General features: G+C 44.7%; 1 protein-coding gene across 2 annotated transcripts in view; it reads left to right on the forward strand.

Moving 5' to 3' along the window:
- The first annotated feature begins 582 nt into the window (after positions 1-582).
- The window catches only part of APBA1 (amyloid beta precursor protein binding family A member 1), a 182,581-nt gene continuing 158,588 nt past the window's right edge, over positions 583-24,575 (forward strand). For both annotated transcript variants that reach the window (XM_081151710.1, XM_081151711.1), the window contains exon 1: positions 583-665. The gene's annotated coding sequence lies outside the window, so the exon portion shown is untranslated. The remainder of the gene's footprint in view (positions 666-24,575) is intronic.

The raw sequence follows: 24,575 nt of genomic DNA on the forward strand, positions 1-24,575 counted from the left end.
GGTGCCGGCAGTACTTAAGGAGCCTGGGAGCGGGAAAGCTCGGAAGTAACTAAGGGCAGAGAACACGCCGCGGGAGCCCACGCGGCTGCCCAGCTTCAGGGTCCTGCAGCGGGCTCGGCTCCTGCGCTCCGAGGTTGGCCACAGCTGCGGCTTCAGAAAGCGGGGACCCCTTAGGCTTCGGCGGAGGAGGGTGGAGGTCCCGGCCAGTCCCCTCGGGGATGCAGCCGCATTTCCCGCTCCGCGCGTCCGGCCTGGAGCTGGAGGAGGGCCCGGGAGCCCTGGCGACGGCCGGGGCGCGAGGGGCGGCGAGAGGTACCGACGCCCCGCACGGGGGCGGGGGCCCTGCGGCCGGCGCTCAGCGGAGGACACCGCCCCGCGGCCTCCGGCTCGCGCCGCGCGCGCACGCGGGTGGGCGTGGGAGGCAGGGGCGCTACTAGCACGCGGCGGGCGCGCGCCCCCCCCCCCCCGCGCCCTCCCCAGCAGGCGGGCCGGGCTCGCCCGGGGCGCGCGTCACGCGGGGCGGGAGGGTGGGGAGAAGGGGGTGGGGCCGGGGCCGGAGGGGCCCGAGCGCGGCTGCGGAGCCCCAGCCGGAGCGGGCGAGGGCGGCGGCGGTCCCGGCGGCGCGGCGGCGGCGGCGGCGGCGGGAGAAGATGGTGGCGCTGGAGGTAGGAGCGCCCGGAGCGGAGCTTTATTCCCGGGCTTGGCACCGGCGCTGTCATTAGCGCCGCCTCTCCCGCGGGCCCGCGGACCCAGCTGTCAGGCCAGGTACCGCCGCCAGGGATGGGCGCGCGAGGGGGCAGCCCGGCGGGATGCCGCCCCCGACGGAGCGGGGTCCGCGCCGGGAGCGCCCCCGGGTGCAGGGGGGCTGCGTGGAACAATAGTGCCGCTGCGCGGGGACCGCCGGCGACCTCCAGGGGCGATTCCTTCAGCCACGGAGCCAGCGGGGCGGGGGAAGGGGGAGTTGAAGGTGGGGATGCCTGGGGTCCGGTGCGCGCAGAGGTGCGGGGCTTTGGGGGCCGCGGGCGCGCCTGATGACAGACAGGGTAGGACTGTGTGTGCCTGTGTGCGTGTGCGTGTGTGTGTGTGTGTGTGTGTGTGCGCGCGCGTGTGTGCGTGTGTAAAAGGTACAGCCGAGGGGATGGGGGGCGGACCGAAGGTGTTGGGGATGGCATTCGGGAACCGCGGCTGGGACCCCTGGTCTCCGCCGACTCTCCCGGAGAGCGTGGCCGCGGCAGCGGCGAGGCGGGCAGGACGCGCCCGGCGCGCGTGCGGAGGGGTCGGTGGCAGGGGCGGGCGCGTGAGATCCCGTGTGTGAGTGCGTGCACTCGCGCGGCCGCATCCGCGCTCCGCAAACTGCGCTCCAGACCTGCAGGTCCGCGGGCGCCCTGACTTCCGTCACCGCGGGCTGTGGGACACTGTGCGTTATTTTGACCCCACAACTCTGAGTACCGCCTCGGTCCTGCTCCTGCGTGTGGGTGGCCGGGGGTAGGGATGGATTCTCACTTCCCCTTTCTCTGGCTTCTTGACACGGGGATGTGGAAGTGTGCATGTGGCTTGGGGCGCGTGGCAGGGAAGCGGAATAATGGTTACCCCTCTGGGCTTGCTGGTGTCCCTGGGAGCCTCCATCCTGTGACGCTCCTCTCCTCAGCCCCTGTTCTGTGAGGGTCTTAGCCGCCCTGACTCTGCAGTTTCTATTGTTTATCTCTTGTCTGACCTGGAGGAGAAGGGTCTTTAACGGCCACAGTCTTCTCTCAATCCCCACAACTTTGAATGTCAACCAGACCTTCCCATCCCCACATTTAAACCCTGGAAACCTAATGGCCAAAGAATGGGTGGTCTTCCTTTGGGTTCTTGTAGAATGAACTCTGAAGGTTGGTATAGAGAGATTTGGTAGTGGGAGGGGGGTTAAAAGGAAGAAAAAGATCGCACTGAGAAATGTTTGGTACCCCCTCGGTCATCAGTCATCGTCACGCAGGCAGGGCATTTTCCTTAGGAAAAGGGATACTTTATTTCTCTTGCTAGAGACATCCACTCTCCCCGCTTTCACAATGGCTAGGTGGTGCTATGTGTCATCCGTGAACTGAAAGCCCACAAGACCCAAGGTGATGGGGTCCCCGGCCGGTGAACCTGCTTTCCCAGCCCATGTAGCCTGCAAACAGAGAATTTGGCAAATGTCAGACTGGCAGTAAGTCACCCAGTTGGAGCCAGGACGGAGAATTGCAACGAGATTCTATAGCTGTTTAATTGTCTCTGTAATCAAGATAGGCTTGTGTGGGGCTGGGTGGGGAAATAGGAAGGGAGATGGCATATTCACATGTGTGTCCACTGCAGTTTGACTTCCCAGTGCTGGTATGTCTCCGGTGGTATTTGTAGGAATGAATGCACCTTTAACTTAATATATTGATACTTCTTTATTAAAATGTAGTGTGACTAGATTAACCTGCTTAGATCATATATTTGAACTATAACACCTTAAATTCCACTGCATTGCTGTCAGAATCCAAACTGGCTGCCCCGGTCCTCTTTGTAGCAGTCACAGCTAAAGTGAGTATACAATACATTGGCATTAGAGGGTTCTTTCTTTCTCTGTTTAAAAAATCTTGTTTGGTTTTAGCAAAGGTTACATGATATCATTGTTACATTGGAAATAATAAAACTAGGGCTATCCACATGGTTTTTTCTTCCCATTTATCTTCTCTTAATTAATGAGGATACATAGGCCAGGTGCTCTTGAAGCCGTGAACATTAAACTTCCCTGTGTCCTTCAAGTCAAACCTTCTAAAATTTTAATGTGAGGCTGTTGGAGCTCACCCAAGATTTAAGGATAGATTTATAAAAATGAATTTTGAATCTTAGTTCTTTACTCTCTTATTAGTTCTGCCAATTTCTTTCTGAGAAAAGTACTTAAGGAATTTAAAGGGCATTCTAAGAGGGTTTTTTTTTTAAGTTATTGTCTTTATATTTGCATGTAAAATCCAGTGATGTAAATGTCTTACAAGAAAGTTTAAGAATATTAGCAATTGTCCAGGCAAATAAACTGTACAGAAAAAGAAGAATTATACAACAGCACAACTGATGACTCAGGAATTAGTGATTTCCTTTCTAACACAAATGTGTTACTTGTAAAATGCAGTTCCTGGCTTTTCTAAAGATTGGACTAAGTAAGGTTATTGCGGCAGCTCGAATCCTGTAATTCAGTCTGGTGCACAGCTGTACCTTTTGCTGTAGCCTGCAACCAGCCATTTGTTTTAGATGGATGCATTTTCTTCACTTAAAGTAGCATTAATGCTTTTCTTTTTCATTATTGCATCTCTTAAAGAAGTTTGTTTTTCCAAAGACTTGGAAATAAAAGACATTTGAAAATTGACCTGTGGGACCTAAAGGAATAAACTATGGGGGAGATGGGGCTTGTATTCAACAAGAAAAAAAAAAGTGGTTATAGCTAAACTTGAGATAATTTCAAGCCTAAAATCCATAGTTAACCCTTTGGGTCACCATCATTAATTTACAGATATTTGTTAATAGCCTACTGCATCTCAGGCACTATATACCTTTGGGTAGGGTTTGGGAAATGGTGGGAGAGCTGGAGATTTGAAGAATAAAGAGACTTAGATCCTGCCCAGAGGAAGTTCCTGGCCTGGAAGGGGAGACAGGGCATGGTGCATGTAACTAACTATAAAAATGCTGGAAAAATGGCTAAATGCTGAAAAAGCCATATTTCTGCAGTGCTGTGGGACTTCACAAGATACATCAGTGACTTCAAATGGGAGAATCAGGGAAGGTTACATGGAAGAGATAGAAGTTGAGCTGGATTTATACAGGTTGCCTTTGGGCTGGCAGGGAAGGAAGAGCACACTTGGGGAGGAACCCATAGCAAAAGCTTAGCGGTGGAAAGGTGTGTTCCTGCACGGAGAACAAAGAATGGTGTGCTTTGGCTGGAGCACAGAGAATGCCAAGAAAGGTAATGAGAGAGGTAATGAGGTGAGAAAGAGAGGTTCTTTCAAGATTGTGGAGCAACTTGTATGCAGATTTTATTCAGTAAGTACCAGAGAGGAATGGAAGGTTTCTGAAGAGGAGGGTTGACAGGATCAGATCTGTGCTTTAAAGTGATGCTCTTATGGCGTTGTCTTGAACGTAATGAAATGAGAAAAGACTGGCAGTAGCAAGACATGATAGGCTCTAGTCAATGAGGAGTAAGGGGAAATGAAGCCGTGGGAGTGAAGAAGAAGACAGACTCAAGAGACAGGGTGCAGGAGTAACCTGGACACAGGGAAATCAAAGGTCATTGTCAGGCTCAGCTGAAAGCATGATTGGGGCCATTGAAAGAAGGGTCAGAGGGGGGTGAGGAAGAGGAGGGAAAAGGAGTTTCATTTGGGGCATGACAGGTTTGTCCAAATGAAGGGACTAGAATACAGGTGTTGGTCTTTGGAGAGAGATTAGAGCTACAAAGAGAGATTAGTAAGTCATCACTTACTAGCAATTTTGATGTCTCAGGAATGGCCAATAAAGAAAATGGAGTGAAAAGAAGCAAAGGGTAAAGGTAGGGTCCTTGGGGGTGTCTGTATGTTAGGGGGAAAGAGAGAAAAAAGAGAACAGTATTAAACAAAGGGCAGCTGGAGAAATGGTGGTAGGAAGCTAGGAAAGGGGAGGGGAGCTACTGATACCATTGTAATTAGCTAGTTATTAATTATAGGAAAAGAGCAAAAGGGAGGCCAGACATTATAGGCATGTCATTTGGGCAGCTTCACCAGGAAGCTGTAAATTTGCACTCCCCAGGAAAACACCACCAGTCCACTGGGGGAAGGGGTCCAACAAAGTGAGGGGGGGGGGTAGACACATGCACAGTGAAGTTGGGATGACTAGGGAAGGTAGGTGCCTGTCAGTCAATTATGGGAACAGAGCTCATTGGCCAGAGTTGGTGGAGCCCCTGCAAGTGCATGAAAATTTTGGAATACATAGTCCCTTAAATAAAGGAGGTCACTCTCTTGTTCCACCTGACTCTTGGCTCATGGGGCTCTTTTGCTCCTGCTTCCTTGCAATTTGCCCATGTTTCCTCCATAGCCATGTGGCCCTGCGGACCCCACATGCAGTGGACTGGTGGACTGCAGCTGGGAACACAAACTATGCTAGTCTGATGCTAAATTGGACACTGCTCCAATATGGAATGGAAACTCTGGACACTGGCTTTTATTCTAGCCTTTTTGAATTCCCAACTATACTTCCTTGGTGGAACAAGGGGAAATGGGACCTTGGAAACTCAGGGACATAATTCCACAGAAATAAAGCCTTCGACAATACCTCATCTTCTGGTGGGGGCCTCCAGAAATTCTTATTCCAGCAGTACCCTAAGAAACCCACTCCCACCAGCAACACTACCATCATTCGTCACTTATATTGCACACCCTATGGGGGTGGGGTTGCAATGAAGGAAAAGCCATTGGCTTTGATGCCTGGCTGTCCCTGATTATCTTGGAGGCAGGTGGAAGTGGCAGCCAGGCTGTGAGGGGTTAAAGAGTGAGGGGTGATGTCCATGGACAGCAGTGAAAACAGACGTCTTTTTAAATAGGTCAGATGGTAAAGCACAAGGAGAGTTTGATGTGTCAAAGCAATGGCATAGTAGAAGGAAAGTAATGTTTTTATTTTATTTTAATATGTTTTTATTGATTTTAGAGAAGAAGGGAGAGGGAAAGAGAGAGAGAAACATAGATGAGAGAGAAACATCGATTGGCTGCCTCCTGCATGCCCCGCACTGGGGATCGAGCCTGCAACCCAGGCATGTGCCCTGACCGGGAGTAGAACCAGCAACCTCGTGGCATGTGGGACAAAGATCAACCAACTGAGCCACACCGGCGGGGCGGGAAAGTAATGTTTTTAGAATAGAAAGACTTGAGCCTACATTCAAAGTGGAGGAGAAGAATCTATTGAAGGGAAGAGAGATTGAAAATGGAAGAGAGAGGCTCGACTGATGAAATGGAATCTTCAAGAAGATGGAACCATATTGGATAAAGGCAAAGGAAAGACTCTTGAGACAGAAGCATGGGGATTTTCAGGTGGAAGGAAAGGAATTTGGTAAGTCTTCTAAGTATAAAGCCAAAAGAAGGGTGAGCAGGTGAGTAGAATAACAAAGACTTGGAGTATGTACTGTGAAAAAGTCGCAATGAGTCAATTAAGGGTGAAAAAAGATTATCGCCCAACTCTGAGGGTCTCCTCCGCTTGGAGAGCATGAATTTGTAGTGGAACCAGTTAGCGCTGTGTAATTACAGCCTGACTACTGCTTACATAATTTTTGTGATAGTGAGCATTAAATGTTAAATACATTTGTCACTCCTTTTTCCTTTAAATTTAATGAAAAGGGAAAAATATTTACCTTTAAAATTAGCTAAATAAAAGACTTTACCTGTGGAGCATTTCCTGTGACTGTTCTCTCTCAGGCGTTGCTGACCTAAATAAATAAAGCTTGTGGTAAAATATTGGAAAAAAGCATAAGTGTGTTTAAAAAGATGAGCTTTCTCTATAACAGCAGGATACGGCTCTACAGTGAAATATAAAGTCAATTGTCAAAAGAAAAAACAAATATAACACCTCACCCAACACCATACCCGTCATAAGCACTCAACTAATGTTTGTCCCATGAGTACCTGGATAAATATTTTTTGTAGTAAGGTAGGTATAGTGCCTAAGATCTAAAATTTCAGGATTTCGTATTTATACTGTGGGTGACATTGAATGAATTGCCTTCTGTGGCTTATACAAGTCTGATAGGACTAAATGATTTTACTTATACCTGCTACATATGTTGTCGCTTTACCAAAACAATTTTTTTTTTCCACAAAATAATTGTGTATACTTTAGACCCTTGAGTTAGGGGCTGGGTCATGATTCCAGACGAGTTGGTGGAACTTCGGTGGTGAGTGATGATTTTAAGGTTCTAATGATGAAATCATTTATTCATTCTTCCAACCAGTGTTCATTGAACACCTTCCCTGAGCCAGGCAGTCTTTTAGGTGCAAGGGATACAGCAAGGTGCAGGGAGAATGAAGGGAGGGTAAGTCCCTGCTGTTGCTGACCTTTTAGTGGGACCGGATTTGAAAATAAATAAGCAAATATATACGTCAGGTGGTGGTAAGTGCTCTGAAAAATAAAGCAGGAAAGGCAGCAGAATGTGACAGTGTAGGAGATGATGCTACTTTATGTGGGGTGGTCAGGGAAGGCCTGGAGCAGAGAGAGCTTAACGACAGGAAGGGGTGAGCCTGGCAGGTAACTGGGGAAAAGGCCTTCTAGACAGAATATCAAGAGCCAAGGGCCTGAGGGGGAACAGTGCTTGGCATGCTCAAGGAACAGCAGAGAAGCCTCGCTGATCTCCTTGCTTCACCTGGCCGTGGCCTCTGGTGCCTGATGCTTTGCCTTTTGATTTTGAATCAGTGGCCCATAAAGCCATATCACCACATGCCCTTTGGGGGCTGACCTGTGTGTGCTGTGTGTGAGTCAGTGCTGCGTTTATAAAAAGATGCTATCCACAGTCAAACATGTAGATTAGAAAACTTGAAGATTGGCTCTGTCTAGGTAGTGATGAAACTACCGGTGAGCTGGAAGGAGTCCCTCTCGCAGAAGTGCCACGTCGCTCTTCTGCTGTCTGCATCTCCTTTAGTTATAGGGCCTCTTTTCTTCCTCCGTGTTTCATGTCCCATCCTCAGGTGTAAGGTCCTTGAGGCTAGAACTCTGTTTTGCTCTTCTGGGTGTACTCTACAAGAGAAACCCTTTTTGCATTAGTCTGGGATCATCGAATACTTATTGAAAGGAATGGATGAGACATTTCCAAAGATCTAAGTCATGCAGGTGTAAAGAATGAGGGCAAAGCTCTTTTACCTTGATTTCTGCAGACGGTTGTTTTTCAAAGAGGACACAAAATAGCCACATGATGCTGAAGTAATATATGCATGTAGGGCCTGAGACAAGCAGTGTATTTGGGAGGTGATCCAAGAAGCATAGGCGAGAGGGGGGAAGAAATGAGACAGGGAAGGAGAGAAAGCCAGTGAGAGGTAGACTAATGAGCAGGTTACCACTGTGGGCAATGGAGGCTCCGCTCTCTGGTCTCATGTAGAATGAACTTATGATTGTGCACCAAGCAATGGGTAAACTGGGATGTTTATCCACCATTTAACACTGGGGGCATAAAATCCCCAGCACTTTTGGGCTGCCATTAGCCCGAGCAATCTCCAGAGGCATGGGAGAAAGCCCCTGGGTAGATAGATCAGCAGAGAGGCAGAGTGGGCTATGGCCGGGCGCTGGCAGTGCGTAAGGGAACTGTCCATCAGAGCGACGGGTGAACTCAGAAGTGGGCTTGGGGGACATGCGGCAGGGCAACAAAGGCCTCTGTTCCATGTGGCACAGAGGTAGCAGAAATAATTTTTTAATGGATGAAAATTGGCTTGATAGGAGTTACTGGTATTTTAATTTAGGAATTTTAATGTATTGCAACAGCTACCTACAGTTCAGTTTACTCACAAGCCAACTAGTAACAACCCTCAGTAATCTGGGATGCAGATTACCATATATGCCCATGTATAAAGTATCCTTGATTATAAAGTGGTCCCCAATTTTCCTGTAAGATAGTTTTAAAAAAGGTTTTATATCAACCAGAATATGTACATTTTCAGGATATAAGGAGTAAAATGCCTAGTTATATTTCATTTACTTGCATATATTTAAAATCACATTATATAAAATTAATTTAGAAATATGATATCTTTCTACTTTCACATTTTATGAAATCATTTATTCAAATGTTTCACATCTTTGACTCAGGAGTTTTTTTTATTATTAGGCTACTTTTGGCATATTTGTCTCTATCTAACTTGTTTGAAATATTATCATTCTTGAATTTCTGCATACTGCTACTACAAACTGTATTCCAAGCACTGTACACCCATTCACATAACATAAAACATTTGTTTTGTTTTTTTTCCTATAGATGTATATTCATGATCTGCACAATCTAGCAGTACTGTGTGACTTATATAAGGACATACAACACAAGCAGTTGGCAAGGAGTATTTACTTAAACTGGTGTGGAAATCTTGGCCTTCTTTATTTGTTCATTCAACTATCCTGTTTCAGTCATGTGACCTCCATAAGCATCCCTATCTAGTACTTATTGAGTTGTTTCAGACTATCTTCTCCAAATAGTTCTCAAGTAACTTTTGGAATAGACATCCCCTTTTCATGAAATCTTCAGTCTTATCAGGTACTATGTTTTTGATATGGTCCCTCTCTTTAAAATTAGTTTCTATCACATCTAGCATTAATGAATCACTTGATTTTAATTCCTGTTATCTTGGAGATAATAGGCTTTTTGCTTTTGGGCATTAGAAAAAAGTAATTGAGAGAAGGCCTCATAATATGGGAAATTTTATGTGGATTCAAATATAAGGCAACTCTCTTTTTTATGAAATATAATTTTGGAGGGAATAGAAATCTCTTCTTTTCACATGTGCAAAGTGATTGAGGGAGGTCGTTGAAGTGCGGTGGTGGTGAAAGCCATCCCCACCCACTTAGTTTCCTCTGCAGACTCCTCTGCTACTCCATGTGGACTAATTAGTGTGGAAAACACAGCAGTATTTATTTCATAAAGGAAGTGATCAGCCATTCTGAACACTATATAAAATTAAAATCACATTATATAAAATTATTTTAGAAATATGATATCTAATCATTTATGTTTCTGACTCTTGATAAATTTTGTAACTCGAGTCAATTCTGTATTAATTAACAGATACACCATATCTTAAAGAAGTGGATTAGTCTCTGTTTTGGAGGCTTTGAAACTTCACAATCCCTAGTGAGAATACAATTTACACCACATACAATATCGATGAATGTATGTAAACAAACACACGTGTACACACACACACGAACATATCACTGAAACAAAAGTTTCAAAAATGCGTGTCCTTTATTATATGTAATACACTCTGATATTTTCTATTCTGTATGATCGCCAGTCCAGTCAACTGATTTCAGCACTAATGAACGAGTCCTGACAAGCAGTTTAAAACCACTGTTCTATTGTGTTACATCCATCAGAAGAGCACTTATTTTCTTACAGTGTGAAATAATTTCATGTCAGAGTTTGTTTCCCCTCCCCATTTATTTCAAATTGTTAGCATATTTGGATATTTGATGGTGTGGGTGTACGATGTCACAATAATCTGAAAGGAAACTTTATTTTTGAGTAAATATTTTATTTTCAATAGAAGAAATTATTAGTGTGGAAAATGGAAACTAGAGTAAGATGAATGGATTAGTTCTTAAATCTGGTAGCTTTGTTACCAGAACCCCAGTGTTTTCCCTGGGGTCCGTCTGCCTGCTCACACTGGCCCAAAGAAACACACAGGCAGGATTTTGTGGTACAGAAAGAAAAATATTAGTTTAATATTGAATTGGCCAATACAGAGACCGGAAGCATGTACTGTAAACAAACTGACTCCCCAGTGATATGTAGGTTACAAATTATATAGGGGAAAATCCAAGACAAACTGGGTTAGGGGTTCAGGGTTGTGCTGGGAGCTGACTAGTCAGAGGTGAGGTAAGGGTAATGATTCATTTCTTCAGGTCTTGAAGACAGCTCTGAGGTTTTTGTTCTAGCATCCCCCTATCCGGTCTCATGGGAAAGTAGCCAGAGGGTCCTTCCTCCTTAGGGCTCAGGAGATGAAACATAGGTCGAGATGTAATCTTTACCCTGACATAGGTCCAGACTGGATGACCATTAGTCAGGTCGGGGCTGCTGTCTTCTGCTGTCTCCAGGGTGGCTGATTATCTGGGGGAAAGGTTGAGTAGAGAGAGACACACAGAGAGAAGAGAGATGATTTCTAGAGCTAAGATTTAAAACTCAATTCAATCAAAGTCATAAGGACCCTCAGTTTTAATTCCCTCCTTTCTTTTGGTCATTCGTCAGTCTTGGAGAAGGGTCAACGCCCGCTCTGGCTGCTTCCTGCAAAGAAAAGACACAGTTTGGGGGTTAGAGCAGTGAAGCTGTTTTACATGTAATTGAAAAAGTATTATTGGGTCCAGGCCAAGGGTCCGAGGTTTGAATGATCATCAGGTTGCTCGTTTCAGCTGCCCTCAGGCAGTAAAGGCGGCAGCACCGGATTAGTATCCCAGTACCACGAGGAAGCTAATGTGGACATTCCCCAGGGACTTGGAAGACAAGGGAGCCAGGGGGTGAATGCATCCCCGTAGGACACGGTACCAACCTGGTCCATGGCTGCACTCGTGTGGGTTAACAGACCAGTAGCATGGGCCTTATAAGCAGGGATAGATGTACAGTGTTCTTGTCCGACTGGGCATGAGTTCCCCTGTATGTGAGTGGGGGAGAGGAACCCCAGCTGATCTTGGGTGACTTGCTCCATCCGTCGTCCCCAGCCTGAGATGCGGAACGTGTGTATGACCCAAGGCTCCCTTCCGCACTGACGCAGGCAGCAGTCCACAGACCCCGGCAGGCTGCGTCTGCGTTTCTGCAAAGGTGACAGCCCACGACAGGAAGGCATCACCTGTGGCAGGTGGGAATCGAAACAAAAGTTAGAGATTAGAAAACAAACCATTATCTTGGATCTCCACGAGAGGGGTCTCTTCATTTTGGTGAAGCCTCGTTCGGGTTTTCAGATGTCTTCCTTCTGAAGAGGGCCCTGCTGTCTGAGATGGGCTCCCAGGAACGCGCAGGTGGTGGAGCGGTGGTTTCTGCTGATTCGGCCACTCGGGTGGTGGGTCGTAAGTCTGGAGCCCGCTTAACTTGAGAGGGGTGAATTCAGGGCTTGGCTCCTAGTTTCACAGAACAGTGAGTGGTTAGTAAAATCTGATAAGGTTCCCACCCACTTAGATTCAAACTGGTCATTAGGATGTTTATTTTTCCAGGATTTTCAAGATACTCAATCTCTGGGGTTGAAATGTTGTAACAGGACATCTTCATCCCTTTAGAAGAAAACATAAATAGCAGTGAAAGTTAATCCCAAGGATTACCTTATAGTGTCTAATTCTTTAGTTTTTAGGTCATGAACATTTCTAAGATTTTCTCTAAGACACAGGAAGGGCATTCCATTTAATATTTCATAAGGACTCAGTTGAATTCTGCTCTTGGGGGCTACTCTCATTCTAAGCAGAGCAATAGCCAGTACCTTACTCATTTTAGCTTAGCCTCTTGGCAGAGTTTAGCAGTGGTTTTCTTTAAAGTGTGGTTCATCTTGTTCGTTTTTCCAGTAGATGGGAAGTTTCCTTTGTATTTCTGGAAGTTGAGAAACTTCCTGGGTCACTTTGGCAATAAAGGCACTTCCACTGTCACTGTGAATAGAGGAGGGCCGTCCAAACGTAGAAATGATTTCCTTTAATAAGGCTTTTATTACTTTAGAGACCTCTGATCTTCAGGGGAATGCTTTGACCCATCTTGTGAAAGCATCTGCAAAGACTAGCAAATGTCAATAATTTCCAGCTGTTTGGGGCATCATAGTGAAGTCAGTTTTCTCAACCTTCTTTCTCAGCTCTGAAACCCCTCTGACTCCTGGGTGAGGTCCTGTGCTAGGGTTATTTCTGGCACACAAAATGAATATCTGAATTATCTTTTGAACAGTTCTTTGCATATCTGAAGTAACGTATTTCTGCATCCATTGGAGCATGGTACCCGGTCCATAATGGGTGCTTTGGTAGATGGAGCTGACTGTTTACTCCATCAGGTGTTTCAGGATCAGAATGACCTCCAGTTCATTGCTAATCCATCCATCTTTCTGGTGAGTAGAATAGCCCCATTCTTTTGCTCTTCCTGAGTCTTCTGAGGAATATTCAGGCTGGGCTAGCTTTAAGTCAATGTCAGGAATAAGGGTGGCTACCAGGGGGACAGGGACTTTAGTTTGAGCTGCCAGTTTGGCAGCAGCTTGATCTGCTTTATTATTATTTCCCTGGGAGATTAGGCTGTCTGTCTCCTGACGACCAGGGCAATGTCTGATGGCAACTCAGAAGGTTCCAAAACTGCCTTTAGGAGGCCTAATATCTCCTGCTTTCTGGTTCCCTGTATCCATGAAGCTGCTTCTATCCATGAACATCTTGCGATCAGGATTCTTTAGCAGTTAGTCAGTCAGGGCCGGTCAGCTAGAATAGACTTGTTCAGTTATTTGAATACAATCATGTTTCAGTCCCTCTGGCTCAGGGGGAAGCAGGGTGGCTGGGTTTACAGTAGAGATAGTCTTGAGAGTTACATTAGGATTGCCTGAAAGGGTCCCCTGGTATTTCCCCAGTTGACAGGAGGTCAGCCAGTATTCTCACTGTACCACACAGGTACTGTGGATGGTCATAAGTAGCTGCTTTGGCCTTTGGACAAACCGGCCATCCCTGAGTCACTGTGTCCAGCTATTTTGAGAAGTAGGTCGCTGGCCTTTTAATATTTCCTAGATTCTGGGTCAAGACCCCTGACCCTTTTTCTTGGTTTTCATGTTCAAGCAAGTCAAATGGCATTCTTAAGTACAGGAGGCCTAAGGCAGGGGCCTTTAATAGTCTTGAAGTCCTTTTGGCATCCCCAGTCCAAATCAAAGACTCTTACCTGTTCCTTTCAGGGCCTCATATAATGGTTTTGTGATCAAGCCAAATCTTGGAATCCAGATCTTACAAAAGCCAGCCATTTCTATAAATCTCCTTAGCTGTTGGCAGATGGTGTGATTGCCACCCTGGCTAGGGCTTCCCTCCTGTCTGGGAGAAAATTTCTTTGTCCTTGAGATAATTCAAATCCAAAACTATCACAGAGGGCTTGGATGTTTGGGCTGTCTTTTGGGAAACTTTAGATCCCTGTTCAGCCAGAGAGTATAAGGTTAGAATGGTGCTTTTGTCAGAAGTTTCTTTTCTGAGACTGGCAATGAGAAGGTAATCAACATATTGGAGTAGCGCATCATCTTTTGCTAAAGCCTCTCCAAATTGGGTAAGGAAGTTTCTGAGAAGTATCCAGCAGTGCTAGGGACCACCAGGTGGATGACTTCCACTATTTGTTTAATGGCCACAGGTCCTGGACAAACTGATATTTATTAGTGTCTGGTTTCTGCACCAGTAAGATGGGAGCTAGAATTTAAAACTAAATTTAATAGTCATAGGACCCTTGGTTTCAGCTTTTCTGTAGCTGTGTAAATTGTGCCCAGTTGCTGGGCCCTGACCTCATCGCAGGACTGATTAGTCACTGGTCTGGCTAATCTTTCCTTACAATTCTTTCCTGTTCTTTTCCCTTCCTGCCTCTTTCCCAAGACTCCACCCCCCAAACCCTGGGAGTTCTAGATGTTCAGTTCAATTACTTAATTCTCCATTTGAACCTAATGTATTTCTCCCCAAATGTGAAAATAGTTTTTACACCCATTAACAATTTTCATTCCAGATAACTTGAATGTACAGGACTCTCTTTTCCTGAGCTAATACCCAAGGGAATTTTGTGCTAAAGGAGCTAGAATTTGTTCCACAGATGGAAGGTTTCCATAGTATTAGTGTGAAAGTCTGACCTACTCTTATGTTCAGGTATGAGTGCGTCCTTTATGACTTTCTAGCTGTCTAAGGTAAGTACCTACCAATCCTTGTTTTAAAACCTCTGCAAATCCAGAGAATGAAAACAAGTTACCATCACAACTACAAAGCACCAGGCATTGTGCTAAGTGCCACACACAGATAACTCATTTGCTTCTCATAATGATCCCATTTATTCTTCAAAATCACATCAGGAAAAGACACTGCAGACAGGACTCTGAGGCTCTCAGAAGTTCTCTCAGTGACTAAAGGACAGCACAAGGGTGACTTGCCTCAGGTTCAGAGATAGGATCAGGCCCTGACAGCTCCTGGGCCTCGAGTCTCCTTTGTCCTGGGCCCAGCAGCAGCCCCAACCCACCTGCCCAGCTGGACTCACTTGTTTGTGGTACTCCTGTCCCATAGGGGACATCTGTCTGTGTGCACTGACATCTTTCTAGTCTCGACACCACAAGGTGCAGGGTCCGGGTGGCTGTAATAGGGCACTGCCAGTGCTAACCTACCAACATTGAACAAGTCTCTGGATTGGACTGAGCCTCAGTGTCCCCAGTTGTAAAAGTGGGAATGATGAAACCTGCTGTTTTCATCTCTGCCCACACAGAGCTGATGGGAGAGTCAGATGGGATGTAAAGGGCTATAGAAAGTAAGATAGACGTGCTGCTTCTTCACAACGAGCTTGGGCAGAAGTGATGTCTCCCTCCTCTAAACCAGGGGACAGCAGATTTTTTCCTGTATAGGGCCAGAGAGTAAGTCTGTTCTGTGGGCCACACCACCTGTATCACAACTCTGAGCTCTGCTGCTGTAGTACAGAAACAGCCACAGACATTACGTAAACCAGTGAGCATGGCTGTATTTCCAATGAAACTTCATGTATGGACACTAAAATTTGAATTTCATAGGACTTTCTCATGTCACAAATTTTGATTCCTCTCTTGATCTTTTCCCCCAACCATCTATCTCTAAATGTAAAAGCCACTTCCAACTCCTGGGCAGTACAAATCCAGGTGGTGGGCCAGGTTTGTCTCACAGACTTTAGTCTGCCGAAGCCCGGCATAAACGCTCACAGCACCTTGTACCACTTGTTAGCAAGCAACCACGGTTCACCTTGGACTACAGCGCTGCTGCCCACTTTATCCCATCTCTCTTCCAAAGTATACACCCCCACCTACATTTTTAAAAATATCATTTAGCTGTGGGAAGGATAATAGCATATAGCTAGTGTCCACATACTCACCCACATGTATAGGATATACTGAATACATATTTGCTAAATTAATAGAGATAGGAAAATCTGCCGCTTTTCTATGTATCTTATTTTCTCCATCTTTAACAGAAATTCTACCTATTCTCTAGTAAACTTTTGGGGATGATTGAGTTAACATTTTGTAATTAAATTTAAAGGCTTTAAAATTCATGCCTTAAAGCCCTCCCACTCCCACCCCCCTCCACCCTTCAGCCATAAAAGGAAAAGAACTGCATGGACCAAAGAAGGAAAAACAAAACCAGCATTTCAGCATAAAAAGGGTTATTAAAGAAGAACAAAGTGGCCAAACATTTAGCTTTGGTCCCCGGGGTTTTTTGTCCCTGTAGGAGCTCTGGAGGCTGAAGTGCTTTTCTGTCTCAGCTGCCAGCAGCCCTGCTTTTTGCTGTGCTTTCCCCAAAATTGAACTCGACGGCCAGAAATCTGTGCATTTGGCTGTAAACAAAGAGGCCCTGGAATACTGGACTTTATCTTTGCACCACGTCTTCATCTGTGATGCATGTATTTCCACAACATGTATCAAGGAATCACTTGCGTCTCTGAAGAGCAAGCCTTGATCACAGCTCCTGTTTTACTTCTTAATAAATATGAGCCCGGAATAGAATTGTCAGGAAATATATAAATTTAAAATGTTCCTTTCAAAATGAGCTGGGCAGAAGCTGGATGGTGGGATCACAGCAGTGTGTGTGTGTGTATTATTTTTCCAAATATTTTAGGATGAATGTTTCTCTGGGTTCTCTCATGAGGAAATTGTATGTGTGTGTGTGTGTGTGTGTGTGTGTGTGTGTATGTGTGTACTTAAGGGGTAGGGGGAAAGGAATATGCTAGAAAATTGGAACCAAAATCATTAATAGTATGTAATCCTTATTAAATTTTCTTAAGGAAGGGGAAAGCTTTTGAATGAGCACTTGACTTTTTTAGTCTGCCAAAATATATGAATTTGCTGTAAGATGGAAAAAAGATCCACAGCTGGTGTAAAATAAATTTATAAAGTGTGCTTTTGACTTGGAATAAATTGCTACCACTCTGGTAGATGGTGTCTAGCCTGGAAGATGGAATGTTAAGCCAGTTTAGAAGTGCGTATTATATTTAAGTCCTGCAAGGCATTTGGGGCCTGCCTGGGGAAAAATAAAGGCTGAGGGGCTCAGGATTTTGTGCGTTATTATATCTGAGCGGCTCCAGGTGAGACACAACATACACACTGGTGATGCAAAGACTGTTTACAAAATGACCCTTGGTGGATGGAGGCAGAGGGAGCGGGATGGGCAGGCTTACCCAAGCACTGCAAGGTGGCGGGGAGGTAATTAACCATCTGTCTGCAGTTTCTCCTGTGGAATGGGCGGGCTCCCCTTGAAGTCGAGAGATTGTGCGTATGAAGGTGGATGATTAAGGTTTCGTTCCTTATGTTACCTGCACGGTGAATCTTACCTTTTCTTCTCTCTGATCGAATTTTCCCCTTTCTACCACCCCCTCCTCTTTCTTTCTTCCACTGGGAGGATTACAGTGGATTGTTCCCATCGTGTGGCTTATGTGGATTGCCCCCTTCTATGCTGGGGCTCTTCAGCAAATGTCTGGTCCTCATTGATGGTCCAGTCACATGTAGGGCTGTGACACTGGAGCTGCTCGGAGGTCTGGATTAGTTGGTACGGTTCCTAGAGGTCTTGGGTTGGGCTAGCCAGAGCAGACGCTGAGAAGAGGGTTGGGGTGTGTGGGCTCTGCTTTTTTAAGAAGGGGCGGCCTGGTGCCTGGGAAGGGAGTGCAAGAAGCAGTCAAACATGATGCGATCTCAAAGTCCTGACGGGAGCTCTGGACTGTAAGTCGGCCCCAGGGTTGTCCCAGCCTGAGTGAATGGGGTCAGTGTTCCATACTCCATACCTGTTGGTATTGGCTAAGGGCCTGGGGGTGAAAAGGGATTGTGGGGGGTGGGGTCAGGAAATAAATTTTCAGGTATCTGGCTCTTCACATAAAAGTGCAAAGCTAGTGCAGCCCTCCCCAAAAGTGCCTAAAGTGCTGGCTGTTGGCTGGGTGAGGATCTGGGAGGGACGCTGACATTGTCCACCAGCTGCCCAGTGGCTTCTCTTTGGGGTGGTCAGGCCGAGAGCCATTCGTTTGCCTCACTGGGAATCCCCAAATACCAGTCTTTCCCTGAGGAGCAGCTGCTGGCTCCCGGGGATATGTGTGTGTTGCTCGGAGCAGAGGGCTGGCATCCAATTGTCTGATTACAGTGACTCTCCTGTTTCCAGGGCCTTCTCCGCCCCATCTTTTGTTAGAGCTGCATCCCCGGGGCTCTAAAGTCCAGTCACTTCCAAAGAAATGTGTTGAAATCTCTTGTTTATGGATCTTCCCTCTGTAGGTTTATACCTTATCTATGCCTTTTTTATGTATTTAAGTGGGGTCTTTGAGAGGAAAAGAATAACAATATATGTGGTCACTTTGCCACCTCAAACCACTCAAAACAAAAGCTAAAGGAGAATCTTGGAAGGAATTCACGCACACCCACGCACACACACACGCACTATACGCTGAAACAATTCTATTCCTGCAACCTCATGGAAATAGGCTAATAGCTGAGAATTAGCTAAGCTAAGTGTTCTCTAGCCAAGTGGTATATTAGCCGAAAGGAATGGTTAGGGTCTGTTATGGCCGCTGCCCTGAACAGCGTGAGCCGGTAGCTGTTGTGGGTATCTTTGGGCTAAGTAAGGGCGCTGCTTTCTTCCCGAACGTTTCTGAATAGTAGCTCCAGCCACAGGTGAATGAGCTGCGGAGAGCAGCATGGACCATGGCTCCCATCACGTCAGAGCTAATCTTGGCAATGGACTCGCAAAGAGAAACCCAAGTAATAACTTCGGCAAACTCCAAAAACACTGTCTTGTTCAGGAATCTCAAGTTAAAGAAACTGCCCTGTGTGTGTAACAGGTTTACTGACAGGCTAGGCTCAGGGTGCAAATAGCACCCATCCCTGGTTCTTCTCACATGGAGTCTTCCTACCCACTTAATAATCTTGTCTTGTCTTCCCCATTGGAGTAGAAACATTCTTGGGCAGGTCCCTGAGATTTCCTAGGTACTCTTAAGGGGTGAAATGTTCAATCCAGTCTATTAATCACATAATACAGTCCAGAGTAATAATAAAAATTTCACACTCCCACCTAATTTTTGATTTTTCAAAATGACAATATAATTTGAACGCAGTAAAGAGCAGAAATCTCAAGTGCACAGTTGTTGAATTTTCACGTATCTGAAAACCCATACAGCCGGCTCTTGGGTCAAGATATAGAACATTTCCTGCCCCTCCCTGTCCTCCACCCGCACACTCCCTCGAGTCCCTTCCCAGTCACTGTTAACCAGCACCCTAAGAGGAAACCCCTACTCTGACCTCTATCACCATGCAGCAGTTTGGCCTGTTTTTAACTTTATAAAGATGGAATCATAGAGTATTTAACCTTTGCATTGGACTTCTTTCTTCAATACTATTTTAGAGATTCATCCATGTTGTATTTATGAGTAGTTCATTCCTTTCTATTGCTGTTTAGGAATCCACTGTGTGACTATCCTGAGTTTATCTATTGTTCTGTTGAAGGGCATTTGGGTTGTTTCACTGTGAACGTTCCTGCACATTTATTTTGGTGCACATATGCTCTTGTTTCTGCAGGCGTGGAATTGCTGAGTCATAGAATAGGTGTATGCTGAGGATTAGCGATATTGCCCAAGAGTTTTTCAAAGTGGTTTTACCTATTTACACTCCCTACAGCAGGTTACAAGAATTGGGGTGGTTCCACATCCTTGTCAGCACCTGCTATCCTACCGTTCATTCAGTTTAAGCCATTTTGGTAAGTGTGTGGTGGTGCTAAACACATCTAATTTTAAACTCCACCTCCTTCCGCTCAAGCAGGCTGCTTCTGGGGAACCCACATTATGATCACAGGAAACACACACCCCATTCCATTGTCAGTAGAAGCGCCTTCGCTGCAAACACAGCCCCTCTTTCTTTGACCTGTCACAGTTGACATACAACATTATATTGGTTTCAAGTATGTAACATAGCGATTTGGCATTTATATAACTTATGAAGTGATCACCCCGATAAGTCTAGTACCCATATGACACCATACATAGTTCCTACAATATTATTGACTGTATTTCCTGTTGTGCTTTACATCCCCGTGACTGTTTGTATAACTGGCAATTTGTACATCTTTATCCCTCACCTCCCCCAAGCCCCTCATCTGGCAACCATCAAAATGTTCTCTGTATCTATGAGTTTATTTCTGTTTTGTTTGTTCATTTATTTTGGTTTTTAGTTTCCACATATAAATAAGACCTTATGGTATTTGTCTGACTTATTTCACTTAGCGTATTACCCTCTAGATCCATCCAGGTTGTTCCAAATGGCAAGATTTCATTCTTTTTTATGGCTGAGTAATATTTCATTTTATATATTTATATATATGAAAATATATACATTTATTTATATATTTATACACACACACACACACACACACACTTCTTTGGCCATTCTTCTATTAATGGACACCTTGGTTGCTTCCATATCTTGACTATTGTAAATAATGTGGCAGTGAACATAGAGATACATGTGTCTTTTCTAAATAGTGTTTTGGGATTCTTTGGATAAATACCCAGAAGTAGAATTGCTGGGTTCTTCTTTTCTCTTGTTATACCCTTTGTTTTAAAGTCTATTTTTTCTGATATAAGTATTGCTACCCAGCTTTTTTTTCATTTCCATTTGCATGACATATCTCTTTCCATTCTTGTTACTTTCAGCCTGTGTGTGTCTTTTGATTTGAAGTGGGTCTCTTGTAGGCAGCACATGTATGGGTCTTGTTTCCTTATTGAATCCATTTACATTTAAAGTAACTAATGATAGGTATATAGTTATTGACATTTTACTATTCATGTTTTTATCTTTTCTTCTTCTTATTATTCTTAAAGAAGTTCCTTTAACATTTCTTGTAATACTGGTTTGGTGGTGATGAACTCCTTTAGCTTTTCTTGTCTGGGACAAGTTGATGATTCTTGAACTTAATATAAAAGAATCACCTATGTACTTTTTAAAAATTCTTTTACTGGGCATAATATCTATGAGATATATCCATGTTATTGCATGCATCAGTTCTTCTCAATGCTGTGTAGTATTCATTTGTGTATTTATGTGATGATTTGTTATCCAGTCTTCTGTTGGACATCTGAGTTATTTTCAGTTTTGGCTATATGATCAAAGCTGCTATGAAAATTCTTGTACATGTCTTTCTGTTCTCATTCGTATTTCTTGGGTATATATTTAGAAGTGGAATTCCTTTGTCATTGGATATTGTGTATCCAGTTGAAAACATTTAAATCATTTTTATAAGTACCTTTCTGTTTGATGTAATCTTAACATATACTTGACAACTCAAGGATGGATGTAGATATACATGCTCTGCTTTAATGCAGAGATGTGTTTTGTTGATTTTTTTCTGATTAATTTTATTGTCCAAGTCAGTTAATGGAATGTAATTTTGTTACTTTATAGATCAAAGGTAAATGAGGCATATGCTTGGGAATTCACTGGATACTGAACAGGTTATTCATGCATATTTGAGGACTGTTTTTGTCACACTCTGTTAAGAAACCAACAACCATCCAGTAACAGGCATTTTGTTTTATCTGAATCGACAAGGTTATACATTTGGAATATTTTTATTAAAAATAGTTGGATGTACAACAAAACAAGCCAGTGCATATTTTAACTTTTTTTTTTTTTTTTAAATATATCTTTATTGACTTCAGAGAGAGGAAAGGAGAGGGAGAGAGAGATAGAAACATCAATGATGAGAGAGTCATTGATCGAGCCCGCAACCCGGGCATGTGCCCTGACCGGGAATCAAACCCCGATCGCCTGGATCCTAGGTCGACGCTCAACCGCTGAGCCACGCCCGGCTGGGCCATATTTTAACTTTTAATGTCATATAGTTTTAAACATTAATTCAGTCCCAATTTAACCAAAATATATCAGTTAATGTATTAGCTAGAATACTGTAAAGCAGCTTTAAAAAACACCTACTAACACTAAAATGGCAAACATTTATATATTGTTCATTGTAAGTAATATAAGACATGGTTCAAAGCACTTAACATACATTAATTCATTTAAACCTCACAACAACACTATAATGTAAGCTAATATTATCTTCATTTGACAGATGAGGACACTGAGGCACACAGAGAGGTCAAGTGACTTACCTAAGATCACAGTCGGCAGGTAGCCGGGATCCAGTGGTGTGCCCATGTAACTACTATACCACACTGACGTTTACCTCTGTCTCTCATCTTTCTGTTTATTAATGGGGGAGGGGGAAGGCCTGTGGGAAAGAACATTTCTGCTTTCTCAATTCCTAGACTTTTTCTCATTTCAGACTGAAGCTGTAGTAGTTAAAATCCTTATTATTACTTTAACAAATTCCGCTAATCGGAAGCCTAAAGGCTGCTAACCTGCTGTCACTGTCTTTAAAAATCACCTTAAAAGAATACCTCCTTCCCCCCCTTTTAAGCCCTGATGTCATACTGGGTAGATCTTGGGGCTGAGAGGAAACTGTATGTTCCTCCATGTCTTCTGAGGCCCTGAAAAACTAACCCTTGTAGGACAAGAGAATGATCCTGAGTGAGACAGGCCTTACCCATTGTGATCTGAGCACTAACCTTTCTCAGTGTTCACCCTCGGTTGCATTATTCTACACACACGTGCTCGGCGTGGACAGTGTGCCAATCCTGTGCAAGCCTGTGGGTTGATGGGGCCCTGTAGCCCCTTTCCTCTGGGAGCCAGGTCAGGCAGAAGCTTCAGGCCACTCTTTATTCTGAGGACAATAGAAAGCTGTTCAGTGTTTCAAATATAGGAGAGACATGATCAGATTTGTGATTTTCTATGGCAGCAGATTGGAAAGGGAGCAAAGGGAGAGCACATTTGTAATCATTTTGCAAACTGGAAGGTGATTCGCCTTCAAGGCCATTACAGAGCTCCCAGGGGGAGGCAGTGATTTGGAATACTTCTGGCAGAGGAGCTGGGGAGAAATGGGCAGACTGGAAAGCTATCTAGCGGGTAAAGCAAAGCCATCAGTAGTTGGGGTGGATTGGGGGTAGGAGGTGGGGAAATAAATAACAGGCATCATGGCCCACTCTCAGGGTTCATTTTGTGCTGCTGGAGGGATGGGCTTTCCAGTCATTGAAATAAGGGGTGGAAATGGAAGATGACTCAGTGGGAGGGGTGGGCAGGGAGTGGGGAAGACACTGACTTTAACGTGTCTGTGAGGCCTGTGTGTAAGGTGGACACTTGAATATCGGAGTCAAGAACTCTAAGGGGAGGTCCGGACTAGTGATTATGCTAACCAAGCATCGCAGCTTTGAACTGAGACTCACTCATCCATAGGGCTGCCTCCAGCTTTGGTCCATCAAGAGCTTTAAAAAGGCAGCATGGGTGAGGAATAGAGCGGGGAACCAGGAGTCAGACTAGTTGAATTGCCCTTCCTCAAAGCTTCAGACCATCTCTGAATTGCCTCTGGAGCTCCTCTCTTGGGGTCCTAAAACCACAGGGCTCGATAATAGCTGGGTGATCCATGCTTTTAAATGGTAAACTTCCCTATGGAGCTTAAAAATAATTTTTACCTGCTGTGAAATGGACAAATCAGTTGAAAGAGAAATGCCTGAGCAGATATGGCTGACAAATTCCGAAGTATTCGATCAGATTTGTCTTCAATATTGATGCATAGTTTGTGGGGAAATGTTTATAAGTGTGTTTACATGTAAATTTGACTAATTAGTAAAGTTTATGGTATCAACTGCTGAGTAATTGGAACAGGTACTTCTAGCTCCTGAGCTTTCAGTGTATCAGGGCCGATGATTTACCTGCTTCCTGTAAGTTCGTTGTGAATTATCCCATTTATGTATTCCGACCCCGGCTCTGGTATAGGTTGTTCTTGTCCTTGTTCTCATTTCTCTTTAGATTTGCTCTTGGTGAGACACGGTGAGGTCAGGGATCTAGTGGCCGGACCGTGAGGAGCCAGCATATAGAGAGAGGACTTTTAACCGTGCTCTTCCCTTCCTGGCAGGTGACTAGCCCTTCACCTGTCCTGACACCATAAACAAGGACATCTGAGGTGATGTCCAGCTCTGACTCAGTGCGGAGAGGCACGCTGCAAGATTCAGGCCCACAGTGCAGTCAGCAAGGTGGCCCAGCCTGGGCAGCAGTAGCCTAAACTCGCTGGCCGAACAGCCCTGACCTTCAGGCCTTGTCCATACCATCTGCCTGTCCCAACCCCCTGCGAGGCCAGCCACCAAAACCCTGTTTTATTAAAAACAACGTATCACGAGCTTCGTTGGTCATTTAAGCACCGTTTGATTGATTTTCTAGAAAACAATGCTGTCAGAAGCATTGTATCTGAAGATTTTTAGGCACCCAATAGTATTCTTCTATTTTTGTGTATCTGTGTGTACTTAGATCTTTACATTTCGATAATGTACATGCTGGTGCATTAAGGAAGCAACTTTTAAGGCTTGGTGAAGTGAGGTTTGCTTTTCTGTTTAATGCGTGTATCTTAAACTGTTGCTTTCATGACCTTGAATTATAATTTAAGCATAAATTTGAGGAAAAGATTGTCAGGGAACCTGAGAAAGAAGCGAATGACTTTGGTTATTGTTTACCCTGAAAGCTGTCAGGTAGAGATTACATGTAAAATTTGGAAGTTGGCTGGCTACTTTACTGGGAATTTTAATGCACTTGCCATATCCA

Source organism: Miniopterus schreibersii, assembly GCF_964146895.1.
Source record: "Miniopterus schreibersii genome assembly, chromosome: 11".
Classification (NCBI taxonomy): domain Eukaryota; kingdom Metazoa; phylum Chordata; class Mammalia; order Chiroptera; family Miniopteridae; genus Miniopterus; species Miniopterus schreibersii.